Source organism: Acipenser ruthenus, chromosome 33, assembly GCF_902713425.1.
Source record: "Acipenser ruthenus chromosome 33, fAciRut3.2 maternal haplotype, whole genome shotgun sequence".
Lineage (NCBI taxonomy): Eukaryota > Metazoa > Chordata > Actinopteri > Acipenseriformes > Acipenseridae > Acipenser > Acipenser ruthenus.
Window position 1 is genome coordinate 11111547 of NC_081221.1, and position 20213 is coordinate 11131759.

Below are 20213 nucleotides of genomic sequence, written 5' to 3' on the forward strand. Positions count from 1 at the left end.
GTTCAATGGCAATCTAAAGTATTTTGTTTGGCAATGTTTAGTTTTAGAGAAAGTGAGTATTTATTTTCAACAGACTACTTGGGTACACTATTATTATTATTATTATTATTATTATTATTATTATTATTATTATTATTATTATTATTATTATTATTTATTTCTTAGCAGACGCCCTTATCTAGGGCGACTTACAGTCATAAACAAAAAATAAATTTCAAGAATCACAGTACTATTAATACAATTATGAGCAAGATAAAATACAACACTAGCTACATTGTATGAAAAAAAGGTTTCAAGAAATTTAATTAATATTTTTTGAAGATGCAAGCCCACAGCGCTTGCTAAAAATACATTAACAAGTACTGTATGTATGTGAAGATCACAACCAAGAGTTTACAGTAACATACGTTCAGTTCATTTTCATGCTCGCTCAGCTACAAAACACAAATCTCATTCGCTGACCTACAGGTACACGTAAATGCTGTGTGCATACACAGCCAAACAATTTAGAGATACTCGCATATTTGTATTTTCAGTGCATGACATACTGCATTTTAAAGGAAATAAAGGCAGAGCCTAACCAAATGTGTTTTTTTACATCCATTTCCAAGATTCACTGACTTTTGTTCAAATTCACGATTTTCATAATTTCCGTAACCTCCGTGGCCTCCATGACAAATTATGGAAGCCCATTTCCGCCAAAAAAAATAAAAAGAAATACATTTTAAATTTCCATTATAATGTAGACATACAATCTCATTATTTTGACTTAGCATCTCGTTATTTCAACGTACTATCTCGTTATTTCAACGTACTATAATAAGTCGAAATAATGAAATACTAATTCAAAATAACGAGATACTAATTCAAAATAACGAGATACTAATTCAAAATAACGAGATAGTAAGTCAAAACATTAAAAAACTAAGAGACAGACATAAGAGTTTACAAACGAGAGGTCCATCTTGCTCGTTTGGTTGTTAGTAGCTTATTGATCCCAGAATCTTATCAAGCAGCTTCTTGAAGGATCCCAAGGTGTCAGCTTCAACAACATTACTGGGGAGTTGGTTCCAGACCCTCACAATTCTCTGTGTAAAAAAGTGCCTCCTATTTTCTGTTCTGAATGCCCCTTTATCTAATCTCCATTTGTGACCCCTGGTCCTTCTTTCTTTAACAGGTCGAAAAAGTCCCCTGGGTCGACAGTCTTCTTTGTTCAAGACTGAATAAATTCGGGGCTCCCGAGTGGCGCATCCAGTAAAGGCGCTCCTCGCAGGATGTGCTCTATAGCCTGGAGATCGCTGGTTCGAATCCAGGCTATGTCACAGCTGAGCGTGACCGAGAGTTCCTAGGGGGCGGCGCACAATTGGCTGAGCGCTGCCCGGGTAGGGAGGGCTTAGGTCGGCAGGGGAATCCACGGCTCACCGCGCATCAGCGACCCCTGCGGCCGATAGGGCGCCTGTGGCTCTGCAGCGGAGCCGCCAGATCTGTGTTGTCCTCCGGCACTATAGGTCTGGTAGCATTGCTGTGGATCTGCAGTGCGAAAAATGACGGCTTGGAAGGAGCACGTTTCGGAGGACGCGTGTTCCAGCCTCCGTTTCCTGAGTCGGCGGGGGGGTTGCGAGCGGTGAGCAGGGGATACAGATAATAATTGGGCATGCTAAATTGGGGTGAAAACCGGGGTAAAAATAATTGGCGACGACTAAATTTAAAAAAATATATATATATATAAAAAAAAGACTGAATAAATTCAATTCGTTTAGCCTATCTGCATACAACATGCCTTTTAAACCTGTGATGATTCTGGTTGCTCTTCTTTGCACTCTTTCTAGAGCAGCACCTTTTTGTAACGAGGTGACCAGAACTGAACACAATATTCTAGATGAGGTCTTACTAATGCATTGTAAAGTTTTAACATTACTTTCCTTGATTTAAATTCAACACTTTTCACAATATATCCAAGTATCTTGTTGGCCTTTTTTATAGTTTCCCCACATTGTCTAGATGAAGACATTTCTGAGTCAACATAAACTTCTAAGTCTTTATCATAGATTCCTTCTTCAATTTCATTATCTCCCATATGATATTTATAAAGACATACGATGGCCCCAGTGTACTACCAGGGAAAAAGTCTGGTGTAGCGACCCTGAAGAGGAAAGAAAATCCCAAAGCATTATCGATTCATTGCTTAAATCACAGCCTCAACCTTGTTTTGCAAGAAGCCTTAAAGAGTTGCCTAATGGTTAGAAGGGCATTTGAAGCAGTTCATGAAGTCCACAACACAATCCATGCCTCTGAAAGAATGCTGGTCCTATTTGAAACCATGCAAGCATCATTCCCACTAGCCAGCCATAAGTCACTGAAACCTTTGTGTCAAACAAGGTGGACGGCAAGAACACCAGCTATGAAGTCAATGCTGGAAAATTATCAAGCAATCCTCAATACACTGGACACTGTTATCAGTGAAGGGGAAGAAACAGAAGCAGGACTGCCCAGTCCCTGACCACATTCCGGTGCCTCCTTAAGACTCACCTCTTCAAACAGCACCTCTGTTGTATCCTGGGACACTATCACCCTTAATTTAAATGTGCTTTATTTTGCTCTTATCTACCCCCTATTTTACTGCATTTAATCCTGTACTTCAGAATATTGTAATCTGCCAAGTGTTTAACCTGTAGTATTTTGTACTTATCATATCCTGATGTAACTATCACTATTTAATCATATCCTGATGTAACTATCACTATTATCTGCTGTATTATTGAGTTGTGGTTTGTCACACTTGAACAAAAATTATTGTATTTCTTGCTCTTATTGTATTACTTGTATTGTAACACTTGAATGTATTTGTATTTGCTTGCGATTGTAAGTCACCCTGGATAAGGGCGTCTGCTAATAAATAAATAATAATAATAATAAAAAAAAAGAAGCAGTGAAAAAAAATCCAGGACTGACTTCTCCTATGGAAAAATTTGATACCTTCTTTGGACTGAAAGCTTGCCTTAAAGTTTTTTCTGCCAGGGAGGAGGTCGCTAGAGTGTTGCAATCAAAGACTGTTACTGCTGAGATTCCCATGACTTGCGCTGCCACCCTTCAGGAACACTTAACTAGAATGCACTCCGACACCTACTTTGCTGTATGCAAATGCTTTGGATGCTTCAAAAGATCTAACCAGCCCACCATCACTGCCAAAACGGATTTGACAGCTACCAAGACGCATTGATGATGGAAGTGCACCGCATGTATTCACAACTCCTTGACATTCTTACCTGTGAGCTGGATCAGAGGTTTAATCAGGAAACTACACAAATCGAGACTCTTGTGATTTCAGCAGGCAATGTAGAGGTTGTTGAAATTCCGAACGAAATCTGCAATTTATATGCTGATGACTTCACATTCACCTGAGCGTGCTTAAAGATCTACTGAAAGCATTCAATCAACGTCAGAAGACGACACCCAGCATAAACAAAGTGACAAAACTGCCTATTGTTGTGGAAATACTTATACATATATAATTCAGGTTTTTCCATTTAAGTGTTATCTGAATATTAAAAATGGTTTTAAAATATGATGTTATACTTACAAAGCAGATAGACCAGTTAGAGCCTATTGCTATAATTAATAATAATTTAATATACTTAGCAGACGCCGTTATCTAGAGAGTGTTGTCGAACTTGAGAGTTGCCCCTCTACTCTATCTATTGTTTTTTTAAAATCGCGATTCCTTGCATAGGTCATTAGTATTTAAATATATAACAATAAAATGCTTCAAGTTTCGCCGTTGCTTATTATATTTTAGGACTTTTAATTGTACTTTCGAGTGTCATATTTTTGTGAATTATACGGTACGCAATGGGCATATGAGAATTAGTTAAAATGTTAACTTATTAGTCTCACACAGATTTTTTTTTAAATGTACGTTTGGCTGGCCCACCCACTTTTGCAGTTGTTCTGGCGCCACCAGTTTATGGCCCGATATAGAAAACATTTTGTCTGAATGGAGTACTTTGAATGATTTTAATACGTACTGTAACTTGTTCTACATGTCAGTGCAACACAGTGGTACACTTGTAAAGTATGTGTGTGGTTATGGTTCTAATTAACAAAACAAAATGAATGTATTTGTACAGCTGGAAACTGAATGCAATTGAAATATATTTTTAATTGATGAATCAGCACTGTTTAATACTTTTCTTTTAAATTTGAATTAATACAACTAATTTGTAAAAGCCAATGCAGCAGGAACTATTGTCTAAGTATGGTTTTGGAAAGAAATGTTCAGTAAAGCAAAGATGATAAGTTCTTGAACTTGTTTGGGTAAGCTAAAATAAAATACCGCTAGTTTAATACAGATGTGATGTGCGATGTATAACTTGATTTTAAGCTCTGTTAATTATTACTTTTTAAATTTTTAGAAACAAATAGTTTCTAGCAGTTTAACTAAAATCGAAAAACAACACTGTAAAATTATTAATGGAATGTTGCAAACAAGGTTTATTTTGAAACTAAACCTTGTTGAATTTAATATATTAATAAAGTTAGTTAATGTTCTTTTTTTTTCTCTGTGCATCCGTGAATAGAAAATTATTGTGATTCCAAAACTTAGTTACAGCTTCATCACAGATATTTTATATTAACATGGTAATGGTGCTGCGGACTCCCGTCCACCAAGCACAGGTTGAAGAGAGTCCAGAGATACAATACAGTGTTAATATAGACTTAATCTTATGACATCACCTCTTTCTCTTAACCTATCAGGAAAGACAATTACATACTGATGTTTTACAAGCCTCCTATCAACCGATAATATTATTGATCACGTGGGGCCTCAATCATAAGGCAATAAAACTAAAGTTAAAAAGGGAGGAAGAGCTTTGAAGTTTAAACTGTGGGAAAGGATGTTTAGACAGAGGTGCCATTTCCCTTAAAATACAGAATAAAGTGGAATCCCCTTTCAAGTTGTCAAAACATTTAGGAAAACTAAAGCTTTCCTGCCATCTGGCTGCTTCACTAATATTGAACCCATAGTGTCTCCAAATTAGTTTAGTTTATGAAATCTAGCTAAACTATCAAGTTTCTTTCCAACAAACCTGTGTATCTTTCTTTGTTTGTCGGTGTTGAGCATGTAGAAAAAAATAAATAGTAAAAATAATATTTTAAACACAAGAAAGGTGTTTTCCTAAAATTGTCTAAAAAAGGGGGGACACCAGTGCAACCTATAAAACATTTTTTTATGGTATTTTCCCTTATAAAAAATATACATATTAAGTAAGGTCCCTTTCAGTCTTCTGTTCGATTACACTGTGTGTTAACTTACTGCGCTACACAGTTCTCCATCGTGTATATTAGGCTACCATTTATCAAGTGCTTTAGTCAGTGATGTTTCTGACAACTAATCCACTTCCTATAATAATACCTATTTTAGATAAAGGTGGAAGAAAAATGTGACTGTGATATGCGACTGGCAGAACTAGTTGTATTAGTGACACCTTACCCTTTACGATATACTTGAACTCCCATATCTTGTAGCAGAGAGCGATACGAATTTAAGGATGACAGAAACATATTACCTTGTGCTGGAACAAGACTCTGAAAAATGGATCAACGATGGAAATTGATCACCCAAAAAGTGGAAGTTGTTTATCTATTTTAGCAAAGTGTGTTCCAGTTCGAGATGATTTATTGCCCTGAAAGATGTCTGCAGCCACCTGCGAGATGAGAAATGGTTTTGGGTCTGCCAAATAGAGAATTAACTCTATGTTGGATTGCAAACATCATGTTGGATATTCAATTAGGCAGGGCAGCTTATTTTTGGATTAATATGTAAAGTGTATGATTTGGGTTCAGTTCCATTGTCATTTTGTAAGTTTTCTTTTTAATATAATATAAATCCATGCTTTTGGCACTCAAAAGAAACACAACACACAACACAGTTTTAATCAAATATTTTAAACATAAATATCAAACAAAATCACAGAAAATGTGAACACAAATATAGATCAAAGAATCATGATACATTTTCAGTATGAAACGTGACACGCTGTCAAAGTGAAAATATTACAAAGTTAGTATCAGGTATGACCTCCCTGAGCATTAACACAATCCTGGCAGTGTATCTTTCGCTGTTCTTGCATTCATTAAAATCATATCTTTTCCAATGGCTGTTTATACAGATTCTTAATCAACTCGTTATAATGAAGGTAGACTGTATATATATATATATATATATATATATATATATATATATATATATATATATATATATATATATATAGTGAATTACAGGAAAATAATTCCATCTAGGGTTTATGTGACATCATAAACTACAAGACCATAGTGCAAAATAGTACAATGCACAGCAGAATTATTTTTTGCCGAAGCACAGTTCAATTAATAAATTATCAATACACAACATATAAAACTCGGAATAAATATACACATTGTTTTTTAAAAATGAGTGACATTCCTTTCGTCACATTTGATCTTTTCGGAGGCATGACAGTGTACAATTGCATAGAATTACAAGAAGCAAAACCTCCGCTAAAAAAAAAAAAGAGATAGAAAGATTTAACAAGTCAACAACTTAAGGAAATCGAAGAAAACAAAAATGCTTGGGCAGCTGGTGTTTTTATTGATTTGATAAAACATAAAGAAATGGTAACCGACTTAAAAACTGTCTTGAAAATCTAACAGTCTGCTACGATAATTCTATGCTTCAGTGCATAATTCGGCTGGTCAAGAGTACTCAGTTTTGTTATGTTCGCCTCCGTGCTGGTCTCAATAGCTCTGTAAACAGTGCTCACATAAACCGCAATGATAGCTTGAGTTTTAGTGACAAAGCATTTAAAAATGCCAGTCATGTATTTTTCTATTAGCTTCTCCAGGTCAGCGGTAATAATGCGTGGACAAGGAAAATTAAAATAATAGCTAGTTGAGGCACCTTTAGCAATAACAATCTCTTTTAAACGCTTAGGATATTTGTCAAAGAGCTTTTTGGTGTGATTCTTTAGTGATCTTCAAGGCAAAATTGTTCCAGTTCATTCAAATTCCGAGGACTTCTCTTGTGCACAGCCTTCTTCAACTCAATTCTCAATCGGATTTAGTTCGGGACTTTGACTAGGCCATTCCAGAACCTTGATTTTATTCTTCTTTAACCATTCTGAAGTAGTTTCTGATGTGTGTACGCCTCACCAGACCTTCTCTAAACGTAACAACTATCAGCGTGACCAAATAGCTCGATTTTTGTTTCATCACTCCACAAAATCTTTGACCAGATCCATCATTCAAATGCCATTTTGCAAACTTTAAACGATTGTTCTTGTGACGTTTTCTTAAGAGTAGCTTTTTCCTTGGCCTGCGACCATTGAGAACTTCAACATGCAATACTTAACTTATGGTTGAAATGGAAACCCCAGTCCCACTTGCAGCCAATTCACTTTGAATATCTTTGGCATTCAATTTCGGATTGTTGTGAACCTGCCTCACAATTCTTCTGCTTGTTCTTGGTGAAAAACCTTCTGTCTTCCAGACTGACAGAGCGTTGTGACAATACCATGAGTCTTGTACTTCTTGATAATAGAAACAATAGTTGAAATTGGGATACTCAAATGCTTGTAAATCTTCTTGTATCCTTCTCCAGCTTTATGACAATTTTCCCATATTGACTTTTTCCCATATTGACTTATTGGTAATGACAGCAATCAACCTATGCCTAACTCTTTTATACTCCCTAAGAATGTTCACCTACAGGCCAGCATTTTTTAGACTTTTCTAGGTTCTGCATTATCATATTGAAATTTCTAGCACCTTGTAGACAATACTATCATAGCATGAAATGGAATGAATACCATTAAATAATTGTAGACATCTATTTCTTGTAACTTGTTTTCCTCATCCACAAAAGCAAAACTTTTACTACAAAACATTATTCCTAAAATTATTTATTTGATTAAACTAATGACATACTGCAAGTCATGAAAACATTCAGTTTTATTTCAAGTAATTCCCTGGACAGTCATATAATATAGTGGTGCCCTTTCATAGGTAAGGGCCTTTAAAGGAAGTGGCAACAACTCTCTCATTCACCAACATTAGTTAAAGTTACTTGAGTGCATGTGTTCATTTGCTTTTTTAAAAAATATACAAGGTCGGCAGAGGCTTAGCTCCCTTTGATAAATATTACTGGAGTCACCCCTGGTAATAATAACAACAATAAACAGCTGAGTAGCTGGTAAGAAACCACTACATATTAGAAGAATCAGCATTTCCAACATTTGGTACACTATAAGACACATATGTCTGTTCCATATGTGCTGAACCTGTGAGTTCCAAATCATATTTCTGGTCTGTATTTCATGTTCTGTTACGATGAGCGTATGCAATTTGTATTGACACATTGTAACTTGTGTAAACAAAGCAGAAACACGACCATGCACCATTTAAAAAAAATAAATAAATGAAAGCTGGTATACCAAATCTCTAGCCCTGCAACAACTAATTGAGTATCAATGAATCATAATACTTTACTTACATGATATATGATATTGTAAAATATTATCATTAGATCAATATTATCATTAGATCATACAAGTATCCCATCAGGATATTTGCATGTATCACGATACATATTGTATTGCAACCTGCAAATCGCGGTATGTATCATTCTGTTACATTATTGTATCTTTGCACCACTAGTAGCTAGAGCTAGAAATTGTATGCAGATTAATGCAAATTAATGCATTTTTTTCCAGAAAATTTAGTGCTAATCGTGCACCATATCTCTAAACCCAAACTCTATCTGGGGTCCAAACAAACAAGCTATCAACTAAGCAAAGACACAACACACATACAAACAAGTCAATATTACGGGCATATGGTAAACAGCATCCTTGTTGCTACGGCAAGTAAATATGCTATCAATTCATTTAAAATACAGGGGATTATTTGGTTCAATGTCAAAACAAAAATCTAATTTCAAGATTCCAGTTGGTTAATTCAAACTTAATGTTATCTTCAAACCCAGATTTGTACTGTGGTTCAAGCTCCATACCATAGGGAGAACAAAATCTTCAATGTGATACAATTATTGTTCATATTTCGTTGGCCCCGGCACATGCATCTAAATCATTTGAATCAATTGAACATGTACATACCTATTTTTGTAGTGCATACAATCGTTGAGTGTCTGTCTAAATTTCCCCCATGTTTTTCTTTCTTTTCCCAGTATAACATATGTTTGGTTTTCAGCTATTACCTTCTAAACCACTGCTATCTTTAATTTCTTAGGTGTACATTGTTTTCACATCATTCAAAAGGGTAACACTTTACATTAAGTGTCTCTAATTACTGTGCATTTACATAGTAGTTACATAATAAATACATGTGTACGTACACATAATTACAATGTTATTATGCATAGTTACAATGTACTTAACATATAAATCGTTTTGCAAGATATATGTAAGTACGCAATTGCATCAGAAAAGGGTTAGGGTGGGGGGGGGGGGGTAGAGTAAGATTTAGAGTTAGGTTTACACATTAAGTACATTGTAGCTATGCATAATAACATTGTAATTTTGTGTAAATACATATGTATTTACTAAGTAACTACTGTGTAAACACACAGTAATTAGAGACACTTAATGTAAAGTGTTAACCAGAATGCATTATTTCATTATGGCAACACAAGTAGTCATCATGGGAAACACATTGATGCAATACAAAGATGTGCCCATAGGTGGTGCTGTTGGAACCCATATGTGCGTATCACCTGGCTAAATAACTACAAGGAGCTATAAAGCTGCATGTTTGAGACCTAAGCTATTTTATTCTGCATTATAGCATTCTGTGTTGTTGTCATAGTTACTAGGGTCTTCAGTACCAAAATACACACTCTACAATGGCTAGATAACCGACAACACATATGGGTATACATCTAGAGACTTTAGGCCAGCACTGTATATCAATTTAATACAATTACTGTACTTGGATTACTTTAGTTTATTGTCCTGAAAATAAGGTTGCATACACAGCCCGCTGTGAAAAAGATACATCTTCACATAGAGAGTGGTAAGGGGTATTGAATTGGTTACCTGGTCACAGTAGCACAGAACCATTTTTATAGTGGGGGTGCTGAAAGTTATTGAACAAAATTGTAACCCCTGCATATGACGAAAGCCATGCATTCCGCATTCAGCTGCTTCATCAACACCTGTTTATCTATTTAAGCAAAAAATGCTTTAATCACAGTCCTTGCTACAAGGTTTACAACATGCTTACCATTACAAATTGAGAGCAAATAAATCAAAAAGTAGTGTATAATGTTATGATCCACTTACTGTAAATACTGTAATTTAGAAATGTCTTGTTTACTTGTAAAAACAGATTGAACAGCTGATTTTAGCAGGTGGTGCTGCTGAATAATTCTGATAAAAAAATGTAAAAAATCTGATATTTTGACATTTACAATAACTGTTCTACTGTATACACACTTCTAATGCATTCCAACTACTTATCGAGATAGCAACCATGCGATTTTTATAAAATATCCTGTCACCCTTGTGACAGTCAGCACCGATTAGTCTATTTGTGTTCAAAAGCAATGTAAAAAGGGGCAGTGCACGGCACACACAACTCTTAAGATTCACACAGCTAGTGTGATTTATCATTGCAGCAGCTTCTGCCAGCTCCAGCAGGTGCAAAGCACCTCTGTACTTCAAACCAGGACCCCTAGTTCTCTTTCTGATATTTTGAGACTTGAGAAAGTGTTGAGATCAACCAGTCACTTGGAACAGGACAAGCATTGATGGGCTAAATGTCCTCTTCTTGTTCGGAAATAATCTTCTTTGCTTATCAGATATTTCTACAGATATTCCTAGTAGTGCAATTTATAATGGACATACAGTTACTGGGCATCCCAGCAACCTTGGTTTCTTTAAGTTCAAGAAACATTTAAAGAGGTGTCAATATGATGACTTTAAACAAATCTTACTTCACGGGGCGGAGCAAGGCCACCTGATATAGTGTTTAGGACATGGGGTTAGTAACATATAACATATGTAAAGAGAGAGGCTCTGTCTCTTCGAAGGCCCAACGCATAGAAGGGGGGTTCCGTCATTGCCGAGACCCGACAAACAGGAGGGGGGGGGGTCACCGTCTCTAAGATGACCCGACATATGAAGAGGCACGCGAACCAGAAAGAAAAACATTGATTAGTAATATTAAACACATGAGAGAGGTTCAGGCTCTCCCAGAATAGATTGCTGAATGGTTTGAGACTACTGGAAAAGTACATATTGTGCTATATATAATGAGCTGTACAATTGGATTTAAAATGACCGTGTTCCTAGAGGTCTGCTTGGGCCTGAATTTAAAACCCGGTCCGAACCCGACCCAACCAAAAAAAACCTGAATCCGACCCAAGCCCGAGACCTTTGAAATATTTGCATACCTGAATGAATATTTGTTTATTTAGCAGACTATTTGTTTATTTAGCAGACGCCTTTACCCAAGGCGACTTACAGAGACTAGGGTGTGTGAACTATGCATCAGGTGCAGAGTCAGTTACAATTACGTCTCACCCGAAAGACGGAGCACAAGGAGGTTAAGTGACTTGCTCAGGGTAACACAATGAGTCAGTGGCTGCGGTGGGATTTGAACCGGGGACTTTCTGGTTACAAGCCCTTTTCTTTAACCACTGGACCACACAGCCTCCTGTGTGGTCCAGTGGTTAAAGAATACTAACAATTAATACAAACAGTGGATTTAGACATCCTTTCCAGCAACAGAACATTCCACTGCTGCACATTCTCCTTTTTTTACTCTGTCAGCCTCCATATTTTTAATGTAGAGAATCTCACAATCGTACAAATTTTTGGTTAACTGATGTGCAGGATAGAAGTCCTCGTCACTCACGACAGCACTTCACTCAGGCGAGATATTTTTAGACAGGTAAAAAATTAAGCAGGAAGTGAGTTTTAGGAAGCACTTGCACACAGAGGAATACTCACTTAACCCTTTGAGTAGTGAGTTCTAAAATGCACTGTCGGTCCTATGGGAGTGAGTTTTTTTTTTGTCTGCTGCATGCGCTTGATTATTAAGAGTACAGCTTACAAACAAGCAGAAAGCTATATGTTGGCATGTATGTAATGAATACTAATGAAATACAGCCAAATAATTTTTACTGTAAACAGATAAAACAAATAAATATAATTTTTTTATTTTGTCATAGGTTTTGACTACAAAATAACAGGTAGACAATAAACAATGGGGTGGAAAAACCACAACAACATGTCCTAATGAAAAAAAAGAGATGAACTAGAGACAGAGAGAGCGAGAGAGAGAGACACGAATAAATCTTATCTGGGTAAACCGGTAGTGGCGGCGGAGGGAGTGAGAGTGTCTAATGCTTCAGCATATGATACTCCTTGAAGCATGGAGCAACACACAAAGCTTGGTGCCGCCTCTACGCTGGGCGCCTGTAATTTGATGTTGATGGTAAATATTCTTCACGAATGTCTTCACTGACACACTCGCTGACATCCGATTCAGTGGAAGAATTGTATGTATTTGAATTTAAATCGGAATCTGAATTTCTAATACTTCTTTCTCACTGACCAATTTTCGCCAGTTTACAGACATCGCTGACATTTTTGTGATGGTTTACTGTATGTAATTCAGTTAATATCTGGCAGAGGGTGCAAGAGACCTAGTGTTACAATATCTTGTTATCAGGAGTTTTGTAGGCTCAGTAAGTCAAGTTTAAAGTTGCAGAACGTACCGGTACGTTCGTACTGCTCAAAGAGTTAAAATTAAAAATGCCGTAATCCACTCACTGATAACACACTGACCTGACCCGAGCCCAATCTTCCACTTTCTGAAATGAGCTAGGAAGTGCAAGTGCAAACAGATAACCCAAGCATAAGACATGGAAAGTAAGAGCTTCCTTTAACCTAAAGAGGCAGAAGACATCATGTTTTATAACACGTTTCTTTCAGAACTCCACATTTGAGACCTATGTAGCTAATGGAAGTGGCTACATTTTATGGAATTATTTTGTTAGCTCCAATTCAGCTGTTCAATGTGATATTGTCTATAAGGAATCCTAGCACACACTGGGTTTCAGATGGCCAATGCTGGTACAGGAAGACTTTAATTATCTGCATCCAGATTATACACAATTTATACACAACTTTTTGAAAAGGTCTAACTGATCAGAAAGAAAAGTGTGTAGCTGAGTGGTGCTTATACTATCAAAACAAACTAAACTTTCAGAACACCTAATTTCTTCAGATGCATCCCCACTTGACTTCTCCAACAAGATATGTATCATCATCAGACTTTAATTTATTGTTTGACTTTGTTTTGTCCCCCCTAAAAAATGTATAAACAAGAGGAGGCCATTTGGCCCATCTAAGAATTTCCGGTTCCTAGTAGCTGATTGATCTCAGAACTTGATCTCAACTTGCGTCTTAAAATATCCATGTGATTCTGCCTCAACGACATGACTAGTTAACCCATTCCATACCTCACCACTCTGTGTGTGAAGAAGCTTCTGCTTCCTAAATCTATCTTAACTTAATTTCCAACTGTGTCCCCTGGTCCAAGTGTCAGTACTGTGCTTAAAGACTAACTATGGTTAACTATGTCAACTCCTTTTAAGATTTTACCTTGCTGATCAACTGTAGGGCCAGATGGTTCAAATTACTACAAATACAAAGCAAGGTTCTGGTGAATGTCGCCATATTTATGAGTCAGCAACACTTAATTGCAAAGGAAATATAAAAAATAGACAGAAAGGCATTGATTTGTTTTATACTGCAGCATTATTCAAACTGCTTTATTATGTCATTAAACGGATTGCAGGTTTACTTAAGAAGGCCATGTTCATTACAGAACCCATTTGTGAGATAAACTGAAATTTTGCTGCACTGACTCGTAAATATGGCGACATTCACCAAAACCATGCTTTTCCCCCAGCCCCCCTCCTCCCCCTTTTTGATGCATGTGCAGTTTTTTAGATGTCACCACCACTTTCTCATACTGAAGTGTCTTCCTGGGCCCGTGACCGGGCAATTTATTGACTTACCGGGCCACCAACAGGTTGTAAATGCATATCATTGGATAGGGGAGGGACTAAATTTCACTTTCTGATTTTGTTTTTCATGTGATGTCACTGAGATGGACATTTCATTTTTAAAAGGCGAAGACAGTTTACAGCAGCATGAAGAAACAAAACATCACAGTAACTTGCTTAGAGATAAGAAAGAAACAGAAAAAACACTGTAAATCTGACATAGTTGACTAAAATTATATCAGAACATTTATTCTGTCTCGTGTTTTAATATGTATGTTTTACAACATTTATAAATATCAAGAAACAAGTGGATATTAGCAGATAATGTTTCAGGAACTAAACTGATGTCTGGTATGTTTTTTTTCCCTTATTACTGATAATAATGGAATAAAGAAATATTATTTTATTTAAAATATTTATTTTGGGAAAATAATCAAGAGTAGTGTCCATTATTGCTTCGAAAGATCCTGAGAGTAAACGTTTATTATGGCATTGCAATTTTAGTACCAGGGGGGTTCTGCCATAAGGCTTGGGGGGCTTTCTATGTTTGCTTATAGATAGCATTTTATAGTTAGCACTATTTATTCTGTTGTTCTTTCTGTTTGTAAAATACTGCTTTGATAATAGGATATTTTGTGTATGTGTTTACGGTTTATGTACAGAAATTGATATGCACACAATATAATTGTTTCCATTCTACATAATTGAATTTCCAGATGACAAGGCGATTAGATCATTGTCTTATTGTCGTCTGATTCTGGTGAATCAAAATTTTCTGACAGTGATTCAGTTTATATAATATAGGTGTTCTCAGTATGATTTATTTTTAAAATAAATGTTCAGTTCTAAACCAGGTGTTGTGTTTGATTTTTTAATTAAAGGCTCTAAATTCATAAAATCCCTCAGGTGAAACAATGGGGTAGATATAAGTATAGACGCAGTGCAAATAATTGCAGATGTAAGATTCAAATTGCATTGTGGCCAGGCAATTATTTTACACTGTGCCCTATTTAAGCTTAAGAACAATGCAAATGATGATAATGAGGGTCTCACTGAGCGCTATTTAGCGTCCGCACTTGCAGCCCAGACATGACAGAGTTAGGAGTACAGAGAGCAGTAGACGCTGTATGACATTTGTGGAGCACGAAAAATACAAACCAAAAAAATATATGTTATTATTATTTATTTCTTAGCAGACGCCCTTATCCAGTGCAACTTACAATTGTTACAAGATGTCACATTATACATTATTTCACATTATACAGATATCACATTATTTTACATACAATTACCCATTTATACAGTTGGGTTTTTACTAGAGCAATCTAGGTAAAGTACCTTGCTCACGGGTACAGCAGCAGTGTCCCCCACTGGGGATTGAACCCACAACCCTTCGGTCAAGAGTCCAGAGCCCTAACCACTACTCCACACTGCTGCCCATATGTCAGAGGAATGGCAGCAAAGTCCTCTTGGTGCACGGAAAAAAAAATAAAGTTTTCTGAGAAGGAGCTGAGAGTCACAGCATGAAACGGAGTTGTCTGGAAGCCGCAGCCAACATCAGTTATGCTAGTATCCTTATCCTGAAATGTACTGGCCTTTTCAGCATTACATCCAGAAATGTGCCTAGCACTCTGGATTCGGTGGATTGGGCTGTCCTTCCAGACATTCCATCTGTGGTCTTAAAGGAACTAGAGGCTAAGTAGTTAAAAGTAGTTAGCAGTCTCTAGATTGACGCTGGGGTCTAGCTCATCCCTCAATTCAGCTATTAGGTCTAGGATGACCTGCAGAGTGAGAATATATAACGGTTTAGCACCGTATCCTCCAGCATCCCAAACAAAGTGACCCTGGGGTTGAATATGCAGGATCTTCTTTGTCTTGCCCTCCTCTTCCAAACATGCTCCTGCCTCTCCTCAACGAGCTAAGTGTTTACATATCAGGAAGTGTACCACAGCAGCCATCCTGAAGCCAATGACAGGTCTCTGCAGGTGTGTGCTTTTATACAGCTCTTTATAACTGTTTGTACCTTGTAAGAAGTGGTGTAAAGTTGTGGAGGGTCAGCAATTGTCTAAGTGCAAGGCAAAATCCTTATATAACATTATAATGTTTGTGCCCGCTTAGTATCTAGATCTCGCCCAATTCCATGGTCTTTTCTTCATTTGAATGCATCTCAATATAATTTTAATTGATTAATGATGGCAAAGTGCACATTTTATAGCAGGTGCAGAACTCCAGGTGAACACCATTTTTTACAGCCGCTAAAATCAGACTTTGCCTCCTTGACTCTGCTAAACATGATTTACGGCAGTATTACGCAAATCACTTTGCGGGTATCCTTTTATCTACCCCAATGTCTTGTATTTTGCCCATATTTAAAAACAAATTCAATAGAACTTTCAGGGAGTGTTGTAGGGTCCTTTAGGTAACAGAGTAACATGTTTTTGTACCTTTATGTCTTTGAAACCCCAAAATCTACTGAATAATAATTCATTTTTTGATGAATTTCAAATATAGAAAGGCAATCAGCTAAAAATGTGTTAAAAAAAACTCAAAATCACTCAGGTGAAACAATGTCTTGTAGTTTGCACAAACATCAATATTTAAAAAAAAAAAAACTTTCTGGAAGTGTTGTAAGGTCCCTCAGGTCATAGAATAACACGTTTTTATACATGTATACCTTTGAAAACACTCAGCATTAATAATAATAATAATAATAATAATAATAATAATAATAATAATAATAATATATAGTGTTGGAAAAAAATAATTTTTATGGTTTCTGAAGTACTTTATACTATTCCCCAGAGTGTTGTGAAAAAATGGTACAAGAGGCAACTGTAAAAAAATAGATTTTTTGTGAATTTTTATGGGAGTCAAATACAGCCAAAAAACTAAACTAAACTAAAGGGTTAAACTATAAGTGGACAACAAGTATAAACCAATACTTAAACTATATTTACAGCCCTAGTGCATACACATTAAAGCACTTGTAGTTAACAAAACCCATAAGCTTCACAGATAACAGTGCAGTTTTTAAAGAAACGCATATTATAGCAGGCATGTTTTTTTTTGTTCGTTTTTTTTTTAAATAATCTGTCACTACACTGGGTTAAATAGTTTCTCAGTTTGTTTGCCTTACCTTCCATGAAGTCTGTTTCTGCTTTACTTCTTTGGTTTGTCAGTCAATAGGGGAAGCTGATGAATGGAGGTGCCTGGCTGAGAAAATGTATGGAACTATTTTGTTAGCTACAATTACTTTATCATAAATGTGTATTTGGTTTAAGGAATTTTCTGTCTATTATTTGGACGCAACTTGGACCACACAATTCAAATTTGCAGTAAAGTAAATTCCTGATTTTATTTCAGGAACATTTTTTTATATTAGTATTTTTTAATGCCAGAAAGCATTCTTTTAACACCAACATAACTACAAAATACAGAAGTTCAAAACTTTAAAATACAGGTTATGCCAACTTAAATAATAATCAATCATACATGATTCATACGTTTGCTTTCTTTTTCTTCATGGAGTCTAAGGTATTGACATTTTGCTCCAGCTCATGTTTAAATTGTTAAAAAGACAATTTCATAGCTGCACATTTTGTTTTATGTATTGTTCACAGCAGAAAACAGTTTTATTTGTATCATTAGTCTGGGAATTGAACAAAACAGCATCAGCTCTCAAATATATAATTAGCATGAGACAAATCTATTATCTCTATTACAAAAATCTACTATTATACCTTGAGTACAACAAACCCACCTATACAATGTAGAACTCCCAGGATGCAAAACTACAGTATTTGGTACAGATCTCATAAATACATCTACACAATAATACAGAGTTACAGTAATAATTCTGTAATTATAAAAAAAAAAAGAGATGGAAAAATGATCTAATGCCTGCTTGCTTCTGTCTGTCTCTGACGAATTAGATGTGTTTGATGTCATAAAGGTAAAGCACAATCCCAAATTAAAGGGTTGAACACTGTGATGAATTTATGGTTATTCAATTATACACATTTCTGCACTGGCCTCCCCACTAATTAGCACAGATAACCGCAGTCCTACTATAGTTGTGTGAGTTTTTAATTGATAATGGTGGCTTAAGAGCTTGTTTAGAGCTGATTCTCATACCTAACATATGATTTCTAAAGAGGCATAAAATGGCAACATTGGGCAGTGGAAACATGTAGGACAAGTGTGCACAGATGGATGCCGAATACAGTTCTGAATAGAAGAGCGGCTGTACTTTACACACTGTGAGTTATAAATGCAGGGAATAGCCTACCAGGTGAATTACAAACAACTCAAACACTAGGAGCATGATGTATTTCTGCCAGTTAATCCAGATTCCAAATGACCTCTTCTCATTCCCAACATTTCAGTCAAGGAGGTAACACCTCATTGCACTACAGCAGACCCTACTGGCCAGGAGCCTGGTGAGTTCAAGCAGACACCTGTAGGGCTGGCTAGATGCCAGTAGCTCACCGACATCCACTCTGGACTTCCAGGCTGTAAAGAAGCAACTGGTGGGATCAGAGAACACCCACTGACCTTCCATTCTCCTGAGCTGTTGGGGCTCATTTCTGTGGGGTGACTGGACATTCTACCTTTTGAATTCTGAATTGAATTAGCATTGTTCCTGCAAAAAATTAATAAAGCATATCTTATATATATCAGATATGTTGATCAGAGAAACCTACAGTATTATTAATTCATCTCAAGAACAAAACTAAATATGACTCCTGGCTCAGCAACAGATGTGTTCATTAACTGAAATTGTATCTGACATAATCTTAACACTGTACATAATTACATGTATATCCAACTTCTTCTAATATATCACTTGTAATTGGAACAGGGAACAGTTCAGCACCTACAGTTGGAAATGGAATAATAATGAGACAACCCTGAAATAATGGCATTTTAACACAAGCAGATGAGTGCTGTATTTAAAAATAGCATTTACATATCATTAAAACAGCTTTATTTTTTAACAATAAACTAGCTTCTCCTTCAAGCAGTTTCCACAATAGAACCTGTCATATCCAATCCTGTAAGATACGATCCCCTCTATTAACTGAGGGACTTCTGCCATGTGTCATTTACACATACTGCTACCAACTGAACAGTGCAGATGGAAACTGATCGATGCAGATTTTATTATGGGTCTAAAATATTAAATTCAGTCTCTTGGCAGGACAGAATGGATTCAGTTGCAAATTTTAAAAAAAAGAAAAATTAAGTTTCACTTTTGACATACTGCAAAACAAACTGCCAGTTTAACCGTGTTCAGTAAAATAAAACAAGAAAACAAGGGATTAATGTAATTATTGCTGTTAAAAAGCTAAAACTAGTTTTATTCGCTGACCTCAAAGTTTGTGTTAGTGTGCATGTTTTTTTGTTGTTTCTGTCTTGGGTTAACACGCACAGTGCAAAACTAAATCTGTAGAGTTACTTTGGCATAGACTGAGAAAGCACTGTAAGAAATGATTCTCAGCAGTATGTTAACACTGATAATTAATACTTCAGCATTTAATCTGTCAAAGAAAATAGGAAGCTTGGGTGGGCTAACTCACCCACGCTACAGACACCTATGAGTCTGTGGTCCCGCTATCTTCAAAACATTCTGCAACAGTCAATATAAAACATGTGCAAAACTCACTGTATTCTGCCAAGATAAAACTACTCTTTGCTTATATTGTGTTTCATCAGTAATATCTGGACCATTCCATGCCAAGAATACTGAAAATGCTTCCCCCTTAACTGAGCGATTTGGAAAACTCATATAGAGGACTTTCTACATAATAAATATTCTGAAGTGCTGTATTAGCTTTATATCATATATGGTGTGCTTGGTAGACAAAATCCTTGGTAGACACATTTCCTGAAGGCTTTGTAAGTTGACATTTATTGGTTCAGTTAGTTAAAATAACGCATACAAACTGCTTTTCCTTCTTGTTTTAAGGATCCAAGGTAATTTAAACATTTTGTATTCTTTTGTCTGTATTGGATTATCAAGCCCTGTCCTTTGAGTGGCAATGCATGCTACAGTTTAAACCAGCAAAACATTGTCAAGCTAAAATAAAATCAATTATTCAAGACAACCATCCTTTCACTTCTAAATCTTAAACTTCAAATG